Source organism: Myxocyprinus asiaticus, chromosome 32, assembly GCF_019703515.2.
Source record: "Myxocyprinus asiaticus isolate MX2 ecotype Aquarium Trade chromosome 32, UBuf_Myxa_2, whole genome shotgun sequence".
Classification (NCBI taxonomy): domain Eukaryota; kingdom Metazoa; phylum Chordata; class Actinopteri; order Cypriniformes; family Catostomidae; genus Myxocyprinus; species Myxocyprinus asiaticus.
In genome coordinates this window covers 3,176,205-3,189,512 of record NC_059375.1, presented here as the reverse complement: position 1 = coordinate 3,189,512, position 13,308 = coordinate 3,176,205, and the positions used below count along the sequence as shown (strand labels likewise).

The 13,308-nt window shown below is 37.2% G+C and overlaps 1 protein-coding gene across 1 annotated transcript in view; it reads left to right on the top strand.

The window, feature by feature from the left end:
- Positions 1–2,407: 2,407 nt before the first annotated feature.
- ccser2b (coiled-coil serine-rich protein 2b) overlaps positions 2,408–13,308 on the top strand; it is a 169,204-nt gene continuing 158,303 nt past the window's right edge. The window contains exon 1 of the mRNA XM_051666952.1: positions 2,408–2,643. The gene's annotated coding sequence lies outside the window, so the exon portion shown is untranslated. The remainder of the gene's footprint in view (positions 2,644–13,308) is intronic.

The window sequence follows — 13,308 nt, the reverse complement described above, 5'->3', positions numbered from 1 at the left end:
AAGACAGAAAGGCATTTTTAAAAAGACGCGTCTTTAAAAAGACATTCACGTCAATGTGTTGCTCTGATAGAGGAAAATATACTCTTTGCAGAAATATATACACTCTCAGTAGCACTGTCGAAGTGTCAAGGGGCGTAGTCTGCACTAAGCGTGCAGATGGAGAGAAAGCCGCTGAAATGTGCCATATATCCAACAGCATACACTTCTACCTGAGGTGAATGGACCGGAAGTGGAATTCAGCTCGCTGACACACAACCGCTCGGCTCCAAAGAAAAAATCTGAATGAGTGGTTGAGAGCCAGCTCCTTTTATACCCGTATGTCTGGGGGAGTGGCATAAAAATTCCACTCGCCAATTCTCATTGGCCTTTTCTCAAAGATTGGAGGTGTTTGGGGCTCCCAGGAGCGACCCCTTGTGTCACTACATCGACACAACATCGAGTGAGTGACAGAAGGGGAACTGCAACGTTGTGTCGGAGCTCGCAACGCAACAGCCATACTCGCCGCCATCTTGAGTCCAAAGCAATCCAAAATCACTTGCTTAAATGACTGGCGTCCTGTTGCTCTGACCCCCATCATCAGCAAATGTTTTGAGAGACTAATCAGAGATTACATCTGCTCTGTGCTGCCTCCATCACTGGACCCATTGCAGTTTGCTTACTGCAACAACCGCTCCACTGATGATGCCATTGCATCTACAATACACACTGCTCTCTCCCACCTGGAAAAAAGGAACACTTATGTGAGAATGCTGTTTGTAGACTACAGCTCAGCATTCAACACCATAGTGCCCTCCAAGCTTGATGAGAAACTCCGGGCTCTGGGCTTAAACAGCTCGCTGTGCAGCTGGATCCTGGACTTCCTGTCAAGCAGACACCAGGTGGTTAGAATGGGCAGCAACATCTCCTTATCACTGACCCTCAACACTGGAGCCCCGCAGGGCTGTGTTTTCAGCCCACTCCTGTATTCCCTGTACACACATGACTGTGTGGCAACACACAGCTCCAATGCCATCATTAAGTTTGCTGATGATACGACGGTGGTAGGTCTGATCACTGACAATGATGAAACAGCCTACAGAGAGGAGGTGCACACTCTGACACACTGGTGTCAGGAGCACAACCTCTCCCTCAACGTCAGTAAGACAAAGGAGCTTGTGGTGGACTTCAGGAGAAAAGACAGAGAACACAGCCCCATTACCATCAATGGAGCACCAGTGGAGACAGTCAGCAGCTTCAAGTTCCTCGGTGTCCACATCACAGAGGAACTCACATGGTCCATCCACACTGAGGCCATTGTGAAAAAGGCTCATCAGAGCCTCTTCTCCCTGACAAGGCTGAGGAAATTTGGAATGAACCACCACATCCTCACACGGTTCTACACCAGCACTGTAGAGAGCATCCTGACTGGCTGCATCACTGCCTGGTACGGCAATAGCACCGCCCACAACCGCAAAGCCCTGCAAAGTGTGGTGCGAACTGCCAGACACATCATCGGAGGTGAGCTTCCCTCCCTCCAGGACATATATACCAGGCGGTGTGTGAAAAAAGCTCGGAGGATCATCAGAGACTCCAGCCACCCGAGCCATGGGCTGTTCTCACTGCTACCATCAGGCAGGCAGTATCGCAGCATCAGGACCCGCACCAGCCGACTCCATGACAGCTTCTTCCCCCAAGCAATCAGACTTTTGAACTCTTGATCTCTCACGATCAATATACATCAGCACTGCACTTTATTAATCTCACAATGGACTGTCATAAATTATATTCTTTCTTAACAACATACTAGCAACTGACTATCAACCGACAGCCTGAATGTCAATACAGTACAATACAACCTACTGTATATTTTATATACACTTTATATACTATTTTTATTGTATGTGTATTCTATATTATGTGTATTGTATAATGTTAATTCCAAGTATTTCACCTGTAATACAAATATAAATCAGCCACATTAATATTTGTAAAATTAATATATATATATATATATATATATATATATATATATATATATATATATATATATATATATATATATATATATATATATATAAAGATTAAGTAAAAATATTTATCCCGTAATCTCAAACGACTGTGATTGGTCCATTCTACCAGCGCTTAGAAATGTAACAGGTACCTCATGACAATACAGTCTATGCGCTGATTCAGCAGCAGTCTGGACGATAATTTACGCCTGTAAATTACACCTGAATAGTGATACTGACAAACTTTAATAGACACTGAATCGAAAATACACCGTGAAGAGCTATTCTATAATAATTATTTTTTGGACACACATCGTGACCGACCAATCAGAGACGGCATTCGCGCCGCGAGCCGCCGCCCATTTCCGGGTCCACCCGCTGCTTGTTCAGCAGGAATGCTGACGTCAGTGTCAGCTGTGTTCACGCAACACAATCAGTCAGTGTAGTGCGCTCATGCCGGTAGGACATGAGGCCCCTCACAATAATATAGAATCTAAAGATAATAAACAGTTCTCTTCTGTATCGACTACTATATATACAGTGAGTATCGCTTTAGGTGGACACTTTAACGGGCTTGACTCCTGCGGTGGATTTCCACGCCCAGCTGTGCTCCCCTTGAGTCGGATGAAATCGTCCAGGCAGTCTTTCAGATAAGGTGTGGATTTATTTTTGAATAAATGTGCATTCTCTGTTGCTCTTGTTGTTTTATGTTGATATTGAGTGTAGTTTGTTCTTAGTGCTTTATGTATTATTGGGTCGTTTAGTCAATGTTTACATTGCTGGCTCATTATAGTCGCAGTAGAAGATGCTGTCACACATTCACATTGAAAAATATTCAAACTGCAATATACATAATTCCTACAGAGAAGCTTTTATGTTCAAAAACACTTTTAAATTATAACTATAGAATAATAATAGAAGATAATAGAATATTCTCCATATTTACAAGTCTGTTAGAGGATGAAAATGTGCATGTCATTGCTCTGTTATGCAGCAGCAATCTTCCAGTTAAAAAAAGGGAATAATAATACAAAAAAACATGTATGTTGTAAAATATAATATCTTTGACATAAAATAAGTTAAAAAGTTACTTTTATAAGATATTTAGTTATTTAACAAAATATGTTGTCAAAGTCCATTACAAATATCAGGATTTTTAAAGGGGTATTGTGAGTAATCAGAGGTTTAATGCCATTTATAGGTTGTCAATTTTCTTTGATGATTTAAGTAGTATTAAGATCAGTGGTACAAGGGTGTAGCAGCCGTGGGGGACATGTCTCCTGCACTAAGGTGATTTTTGTACCTCCGCACTTTAAAAGCGTCTGCCAAATGAAGAAATGTAAATGTAAGTCCAAATGGTGGATTTGGATACAGTTTTCTTTGCATTTTGTTACTTTGGGCAGATTGAGCGACCATCCAGCCAATCACAGGTGAGTTTCATGAGCTGAAACAACCCTTACGTAATAGTCCATCAGTCAGACAGTCTAATCAACGTGGCTCCGTTCATTTCTACAAAGTTGCTTTCAACAATGCTCATTTATCAATGTTTTTTATTGGCAAAAAACAAAGCACAATCCTTCTTTTAAGCACACATTGTAAGTGAAGTTTATATCAGCGCATGAGTCTTCATTAAGTTATGCTTTTTACATTATGTTTGTGAGGTAATAGTTTGATTGGAAGTTTTTGCCAATTTAAGCAGATTACTAGATCTGTGTTAAATATTTAAAGCTATTTTTAATATCAGCTGCTGTTTTTTTATCTCTGTGTTGGTGTGCAGCTGACAAACTGTAGGGAAAAAGATAGATCTGCTGTGTTCTTAGAACACTTAGGTATTTTACTAAAGTGAATAGATATGTAGACATGCTTTTTTATACATGAAAACATACAGACGTTATTGAAACTCATTATAATTATTATAAGACTATTATTGTTGTCTTTTGATAAAAGTCATGCTCAGCAGCTCAAAAACTGTAGGGAATTGATAGATTTGCTTTGTTCTTATAATGCTTAAAACCTCTACTAAAGTCTCTTTGTAGGTCTGTAGACATACACATTTTAATGATTACAATGTTCTTTTGATCGTTGATTCAGTGACTCATTTCACACAAGACACTCATTTGTCACCACCAATTTTAATGTTTTGATTTATGATTTTTTGCCCCTGATTAGGTAGCTGTGTGAACTTTAACACATCTTTTGAACCATTGTCCAAGCAGTGTATGTACAGTGCATTCAGAAAGTATTCAGACCCCTTGCAGCCTTATGCTAAAATGCTTTAAATTATTAAGTCTACACTCCATACCCCATAATGACAAAGCAAAAACCAGATTTTTGATAACTTTGCAAATGTATTAAATTGAAAAAACTGAAATAGCACATTGACATAAGTATTCAGACCCTTAACTCAGTACTTAGTTGACGCACCTTTGGCAGCTATTACCATACACTGCATGCTCAAACTGATTGTTCACCAAACATGGTGGTCAATATTTCAGCATTCCTCCAATGCAACCAAAAAAATCCTTTCTTGTGTGTGTGATAACAGTTCAAGCAGAAGATATGAACACTTTTGTGGTATTTTGAAGGTCAGACACAGGTAATGATGTGTTTTGGGGAATGTGACGATCCCCGTAGACATGTAGCAACACAGTGACTGATACTGATGAGGCAAATAATGATCTGCCATAATCAATGTAATGATCCATGTCCATACTCATCTCTTGCATAATGCAGCTTGCTTATAGATATCATTTAGTTGAGCCTGTATGATAGAAATAATGAGTGTGCTGAACTCTCTGGGGTGCCTTTAATGACAGGAAATGGATTAGATGTCTTTTTGTGGCTAATACGATTACCTATTAGTTAAGCTTTACTGATGCTAGTTAGTGAGGTACTGCAGCAATTGGTGTGGATCTGGTTCAGAACATACTTGATAAAACACTCCATATCATTTGTACATTTTCATGAGGTCCTTGTGTTTTCCCCCTTAAACTGAATGTCCCATGAGTTAAACACTAAGAGCCCGTACCCCGTAGGTCATCAGTCTCCTCTCTGCCGCTCTTGGCTTTCTCATATATCTCATCTCCATCGATAATTCATGTATTGACCTCGCTGGCTGGGTTTGTGTTGTTGGGTGTGGTTTGTGCAGTAGTCTGGGCAGGCCAAAGGATGTCTGGGCACAGTAGGAAACCAAGCGATGCTTGTGCTTTATAGACATGAGGTTTAAATACTTCTGCAGCTTGAACAACTTATGAGCCGTATTCCTGTACTTAGTAAGCGGTCTTCATAGACATCAAATTTAGAATTTAAGTTAGTAAATAAAACGTATGACACACATGAAATTTATAGCTTATTGGGGTTTTCACAAGTGTCACCCATTGAGGGGTTTAAAATAATTGTACTTTTAACAACCTTTGAACCTGTTTTTCTTATGTAAAAATGAGCACTATGCATGAATGACAACATTGAGATTAAAAAATGACAAAAAAACAACAGCATTTGCATACAAAAGACAGAAACATACATCCCAAGTCTTCTGTAGCGTTATGACCACTTTAAATAATGACATCATTTTCCATTTTGGGTTAACTATTCCTTGAACATTAGCCTAGTTTCCATCCACTTTTCGCGCTATTTTGTTATTGACAAAGTGAAAATGCATAATTTTTTGGGGGGGGGATTTGCCGTCTTCTGCCTGTTTCCAATCAAATGACCTTTTATTGATAAAAATGGTGTGCGTGGTGACGTCATGCCTAAAAAAACATTTTGTCACATAAATTTTGGTTCTATACAGAAATGTGTGTTTATCGCTAATTGTGTACTTTTCGCCTCCCAGATGTCCCTAATTTGTTTTCCTCCGAAGTTTTGGTAAAATGGGGAGAGTATTGAGAGAATTCATTGAAATTAATCAGCTTACTGTCATTTTAATTTCACAAATAAATGCAATCAGAAGAGGAGGAATTGCAATCAAAAGGGAGCAGTTGTCCTTCTGATAGGACTGTAATATTGGTCCTGATGTTGTGCCTATCACAGGTTGCCACCGGTTCTGACCCGAAAGAGAATCTTCATGGCCCTGTTCAAGCTGGAAAAGTGCACCAAGTAGTGGGGGAAACTTTCAGTCTTAGTATAAGGACCATCCATCGATGTGTAAATGCTGTGTGCACAGCTATTAAAGAAACATTGATGCGGTGTATCAGGGTTCACATATGATACATTCCTGATATTCAATTGGCTATTTTGAACAATCATCTAATATAAAGCATTGCCATCACAACTGCATTATGTCCCGCATATTTGTCCAGCAACATTTAACGACCAACTGAACTTGATTATCATCTAAAATTAATTTTAGCGTCATAATGCAATTTACATTTTCTGAAGAAGCTCAGCAAATGTGATCCAAGGTAAAGAGGGTTAGATTTCAAATATTTAAACGTTCTAAAATGTTCAAAAGTTGTCTCTGCGGTAACGCGCTCAACAAGCCACGTGATAAAATGCTTGGATTGACGGTCTCAGATTAAATAAATACAATTTTTTTTTTTTTTTTTTAAAGCTAGTTTTCTGAAAGTGAACTCATTGGATAAATAGTTCTGATAGTTTATAGTCTTGAAGTGAAAATGTCATTCAGCCGACTTTATTCATCTACAGAACAAGGTATGGGTAATTTAAGTTTGTGTAAAGAAAAGGCATATATAGGTCTAAAAATATAAATTTTTTTCATTTGGTCATTAATTATTTTATTTAATTATTTATTCATTTGTTAATTTATTTTATTTAATACAGGGAATTTCACCGGCATTTTTTCAAAAGTAAGATAAACAAAAGTAAGAATTGGGCTATATGTTAGTGTTCCAAAAAAGCACACTGATGTTTTTCTCCTAGTATTGTGTATTTATTTTGTATTTAAAACATCTTTGTGCACAGAAATGATATGTTTTTTTGTATTGTGGGCTAATTCCATGTCGTCTATTATTTTGAATGGTGTGGAAAAGCAGCTTTAATAAATAAACGGATGACTACCATGATTAAATGTATCACAAAGAGTGGCCATTCATTTGTTCTTCATGCACTTGTTGATGACAGGTGCATGATACGAGATATTTGTGTTGGCACTCCTGGAAGTATCATGTTTGCACTCCTGGAAGCTTTGGATCTCTATGCCGTTAAAGGAATAATTCACCCAAAAATGAAGATTTGCTGATAATTTACTCACCCTCAGGCCATCCAAGATGTATCTGAGTTTCTTTCTTCATCAAAACAGAATTTAAGACTTTTAGGATTTCATTTCAGGCCTCCTCCTCTAAACAATGCAAGTGAATGTCCTCCATTTTTTGATGGTCCAAAATGCATATTTAGAGTGCATCAAAATAATCCACACGACTCCAGTTGACAAATAAAGTTCTTCTGAATGCAAACGATTGATTATACAAATGTTCGCTTCCGTACATCTCTGTGACGTGCACTCACGAGAGGGATGACGTAAGCTCGTTGGTAAGGTCACGCGTCACGTGGAGGAGGAGGCAGGAAGCGCGTCATTGTTTACAAGAGAAGGAGCACTGTACAAAAGTTTAAATGTCTTTGCTGTAGATTTGTATTTGTATAAGTGTATTGTTCAAAATGGTCGTTTGATGTGTGTATCCTGGATGCTTCAACCTTCAGAAACCCCAAAGAAAATGCACTTATTAACTTTTCATCGTTTGCCTTTACATGATCATGAGCGATTGAAGCTCTGGCTTATCGCGCTGAACCTGGATATCAGTACACCCCTACATTCTCTCAAATATTGGAGCTTGTGCAGTGAACATTTTACCCCTGAGGATTTCAGACCATCGAAACCATGTTTTTCCAGCGAACTCGTATGTGTGAAAACTTTGTCATATAGCCTATATATTTCTGTTAAAGAAAAAGCACAAGTAGATAATGCAATGGCATTGCTCTGAAATAAAGGATGGTTATTTACAGAGCTGTATGGAAGCGAACATTTGTAGTTAAAAATTATATAAGTATTGTTTTGTTTCTAAAAATAATCAATCATTTGGGTTCAGAAGAACTTTATTTGTCGACTGGAGTCGTGTGGATTATTTTGACGCACTCTAAATATGCATTTTGGACCGTCAAAAAATGGAGGACATTTACTTGCATTGTTTAGAGGAGGAGGCCTGAAATGAAATCCTAAAAGTCTTAAATTCTGTTTTGATGACGAGAGAAACTCAGATACATCTTGGATGGCCTGAGGGTGAGTAAATTATCAGCAAATTTTCATTTCTGGGTGAACTATTCCTTTAAGATCAATCCATAATCAAATACAATAAATTGGCTTTCAAGGATGTATCCCTTGTCGTCATGATTAACACAGGCTAACGATTGGGGTAAATTCTGTCATGTGACACTGCATTTTTTCGTTAATGCCAATTTTCTTGACAAAAAGTGTTTTGCAACATTTGAAGTATCGACATAGAATTTATGCACAAGTTAAACGGAAAAATATCATGTCGACGATAATTTGTGTTTCCATCAGCTTTATTTTGATGCGCTAAAACGTTTTTTGCAAAAAATCCCTGGATGGAAACGTAATTAATGTGATGCATCCACAGCGCCACCTAATGCATTGAGTTGTAATGGCAAGATTTAGGTGGAGAAGCAGTTTCATTGTTGCCCACAGCAGGAAAAGGCACAAAAGAAAATCAAATTACAATGTTCGAGTATTGTTTTTACTATTTTAATATATAAAGCTAAATGAGCACTACATAAGTCGATTACTTGTGCACATCCCAACATCATAAACGCATTCCCAGTGCTAAAGTTTTTCTAAAAGGGAGCATCATTCTTATGTTGGTCATAATTAAGGGAGCATTGTGTGAAGTGAGGCCAGAGGTAGACTGGCCATCGGGAGAATCAGGACTTTTCCTGGTGTGCCGGCTGCGATATGACAAAGTGTGCCGCAGTCGAAGGGGCTCTGAAACGGTGCCATGATATGCCGAAGGGGACGGCGAAACACACTGCAAAGTATCTGAAAATCAGACAAAAAGACAAAGGTACCAGACTGTGTACTTCTGTCTTTAATGAGGTAATAAATCCCATGAAGCATTGCGAATTATGTAATTAAATAAAAAACTATGGAAAAGTACTATTGATTTAAAGTTGTAGATTATAAGTACAGAAATAATATATTTTAATTTTATTGCAAAATATTTAAATGTACACTGGCGGCCAAAAGTTTGGAATAATGTACAGATTTAGCTGTTTTGGAAGGAAAATGGTACTTTAATTCACCAAAATGGCATTCAACTGATCAAAAAGTATAGTCAGGACATTACTGATGTAAAAAACAGCACCATCAATATTTGGAAAAAAGTCATTTTTGATCAAATCTAGACAGGCCCCATTTCCAGCAGCCATCACTCCAACACCTTATCCTTGAGTAATCATGCTAAATTGATCATTTGGTACTAGAAAATCACTTGCCATTATATCAAACACAGTTGAAAGATATTTGGTTCATTAAATGAAGCTTAACATTGTCTTTGTGTTTGTTTTGAGTTGCCACAGTATGCAATAGACTGGCATGTCTTAAGGTCAATATTAGGTCAAAAATCTGTGAATACTTATGTACATGTGATTTTTTTTTTTTTTTCGTTTTTTATTTTTAATAAATTTGCAAAGATTTCAAACAAACTTCTTTCACATTGTCATTATGGGGTATTGTTTGTAGAATTTTGAGGAAAATAATGAATTTAATCCATTTTGGAATAAGGCTGTAACATAACAAAATGTGGAAAAAGTGAAGCGCTGTGAATACTTTCCGGATGCACTGTATGCAGAGCGTTTCAAATCAGTTCCATTTCAATTAGGATGCTGCTTTAGAAGGCGTAGCTGCATACACATTTTACTATTATCTCCAAAGAGACGTTGTTTTTTTACCCATCCAGAGTGCACAGGATTATGTAGTAATGCAAAAATCTCCATGTCCATCTCTCTTGTATATCTGTCAGCCTTGAGGGGCTTTTTTCTGTTGGCTCTGAGGGACGTTTTTTCATCTTTGTTCCTGCTGGTAGGTGTGTGGGTCCTTGTGTATTATTTGCATGATGGGTTGGAATTGCAACTTGTTTGTTTAGTTCAACAGGCAGCTGCGTTGCTGTCTACAAACCATGTTTGATGCTGCTTTGTTGCCCCATTACCTGCACTTTCAGGTATTCAAAGTATTCTAATTCAGTCGTAACAGGTGTTTTGAAAAAGAACAAGTAAACCCACAACAGGAGCACCATTGAACACAGGGCACACAGGGTGTGTCTAGCACCTGCAGGTGGCTTTAAAGCGCTCTTTACATACTGCATGTACTTTGTTTATTTTGCCAGCATTTGATGAGCTATCAGCTTCTGAGATTCACTATGGACCAAACATTTGATGAGGCAAGAGCAGCGGTTTGTTTGTTGGCATTGTGATGTGACTATAACAGCTAAGTTCATGTGCTTTAGTAGAGGACATCAGCATAGAGCTTCTGGGGTGAGACAATGTTGGTAGAAAATAAGGAGGATTACTTGGGAATTTAATCAAAATCTCACTGGCCAATTTTTTTCTTTGCCCCAATCTGATTAGGAATACCCAATGAGCAATTCTCAAGGGCACTCCATCTGCAGTGTCTTTAAAGAGAGAGTTCACCCCCAAAAAATCATTTACTCCCCCTCATGTTGTTCCAAACCCATCTGACTTTCTTTTCCCTTTGTTTTTCTCCCCTGTACAATAAAAGCTCATAGTGACCAGTGATTATCAAGCTCCAAAAATGAAAATAAATAAATAAATAAATAAATAATAATAATAATTAAAAAAAAAAATCCATAAATTGATCACAGAAGTAGTAGGGATGCACCAAAGTATCGGCTGCCAATATTTATCGGCCAATTATTGACTAAATTAAAGCCATCAGCATATCTGTTATAAGCATGAAAAAAGCAGAAAAACTATAGTTTATTTATAATTAATTAGTAACACACATTGTAACAACTCTGTGAATGCAAATGCACAATCCAGAGATAATAATAGCCACAATATGTAGACAACTTTGACTTTTGAGACATCTGTATGATACCCGTTAATGCTGCATGATTGATTGAATTAAGATTGAAATCGCAAAATGGCCTTTACTAAACGATTGCGATTACTAAACCCTAAAAGCTTGCATTTTAAAATACATTCAGCACTTCAGTCAGCTCTTTGTGAGCAAGCGGCGTCCTCTAGCGGTCTGGACGGCACTATCCATTATCTATTATACCACTTTTAATACAGAATTTAAACGTTTTTTTTTTTCCTTTGGTTTAAACTTTTTATTGTTCCATGATGTGGTTGACATTTCCGTGGAATTGCCCAACATATGCATAATATGAATTTGTAACTATTTCTGTTGTAATGTTCTGTTGTACAAAATAATCTTTTTTTTCTTTTTTTTTTCTCATGTTATCAAATTTAGTTATTTTTTGTATCTATCTTTTTTTAATCTTTTTTTAATCTTCTATATATCTTTCATTGTGGCTGTCTTTAAAATTTTCGCTTGTCATGTGTTAAACAGATCCAATTCATGTTCAATGGAAATTGTTTATTGTTAGAACATTAAAAAAGTTTTTGTACATATTTGTACATTTGTTGTACATATAATTGCACATATTGGGAAAATATAGCATGTAGTAAGTCAGTCTATCTACTGAAAGCCTAATATAACCTTGAGAATCTTAAATTGTATTTTTACAGTTTGTTTTTATGTATAACTTACATATAATAGGCATAAGTCAGTTGATTGTATGCTTGGACACTGCTATGATGTAGCACAGTGGGTAGGATTTTCAGAACGTCCCTTACGTACGCCAGGCAATGAAAGCTCATCCGAGCGTATGCTGGCTTTATTCTGCAGCTACAACAAATGTTGACTGTTTTAAGTCAAATGATTTATACCCGTATAGTATGGTTATGTACTCTTTAACTTAATTGTAATAATGATATATTTGTAAGGTTGCCGTATCAAGAGAACGCGACACAATGACGAGAAATGCCACTGCACATGCAAATATAAAGTCGCAATTACGTGATATAAACTTGCAACTGTGTGATTAAAAACTCACAATTGTGACTTTATATCTCGCAATTGAGAGTTACAAAGTCAAAATTGAGAGAAATAAAGTCGCAATTGTGAGTTTTTAATCACGCAGTTGCAAGTTTGTATCATGTAATTGCAACTTTTTATCTTGCAATTGTGAGATACAAAGTTGCAATTGTGAGAATAAGTCACAGTTGTGAGATAAAAAGTCAGAATTAGCTCTTTTATTTTTTTATTACGTGGTGAGACCCGTCTTCCATACAAATCTCATTCACACCTCTGCATATTCAAACTTGGCTTGTCAAATTGAGTTTCGAGACACACAAGAACCAATGTCGTTCAGTGAATAATAACTTAAATTTCAGTCTGTTTCTCGCGAAAAAGCTATTGTACTGCTTTAGATGACCTGGAATACTGCGCACTTGTCGTATAGAGTACTTTTATAATACTTCGAGGTCCTATAATGGGTTTTTTGGTCATAGCTGGAGCTTGACAGCCACCATTCACTTTCATTGTATGGAAAAGAGCTGCGTGGACATTCTACTAAATATCTCCTTTTGAGCTCCACTTACGGGTCTTTAACGAAATGAGGGTGAGTAGGCCTAATTAATAACAGAATTTACATTTTTGGGAGAACTATATAAAAAAAAAAAATTTTGAATATCTGTTACAACAGGCAAAATTTCATGTAACGTCTTGAGTGATGGTGATTATATGCTTTTCTGAATTAGTGAAGTTTAAAGGTTACCTTGGAGATCACACACACACACTTAAATACAGGTGCATCTCAATAAATTAGAATGTCGTGGAAAAGTTCATTTATTTCAGTAATTCAACTCAAATTGTGAAACTCGTGTATTAAATAAATTCAATGCTCACAGACTGAAGTAGTTTAAGTCTTTGGTTCTTTTAATTGTGATGATTTTGGCTCACATTTAACAAAAACCCACCAATTCACTATCTCAAAAAATTAGAATATGGTGACATGCCAATCAGCTAATCAACTCAAAACACCTGCAAAGGTTTCCTGAGCCTTCAAAATGGTCTCTCAGTTTGGTTCACTAGGCTACACAATCATGGGGAAGACTGCTGATCTGACAGTTGTCCAGAAGACAATCATTGACACACTTCACAAGGAGGGTAAGCCACAAACATTCATTGCCAAAGAAGCTGGCTGTTCACAGAGTGCTATATCCAAGCATGTTAACAGAAAGTTGAGTGGAAGGAAAAAGTGTG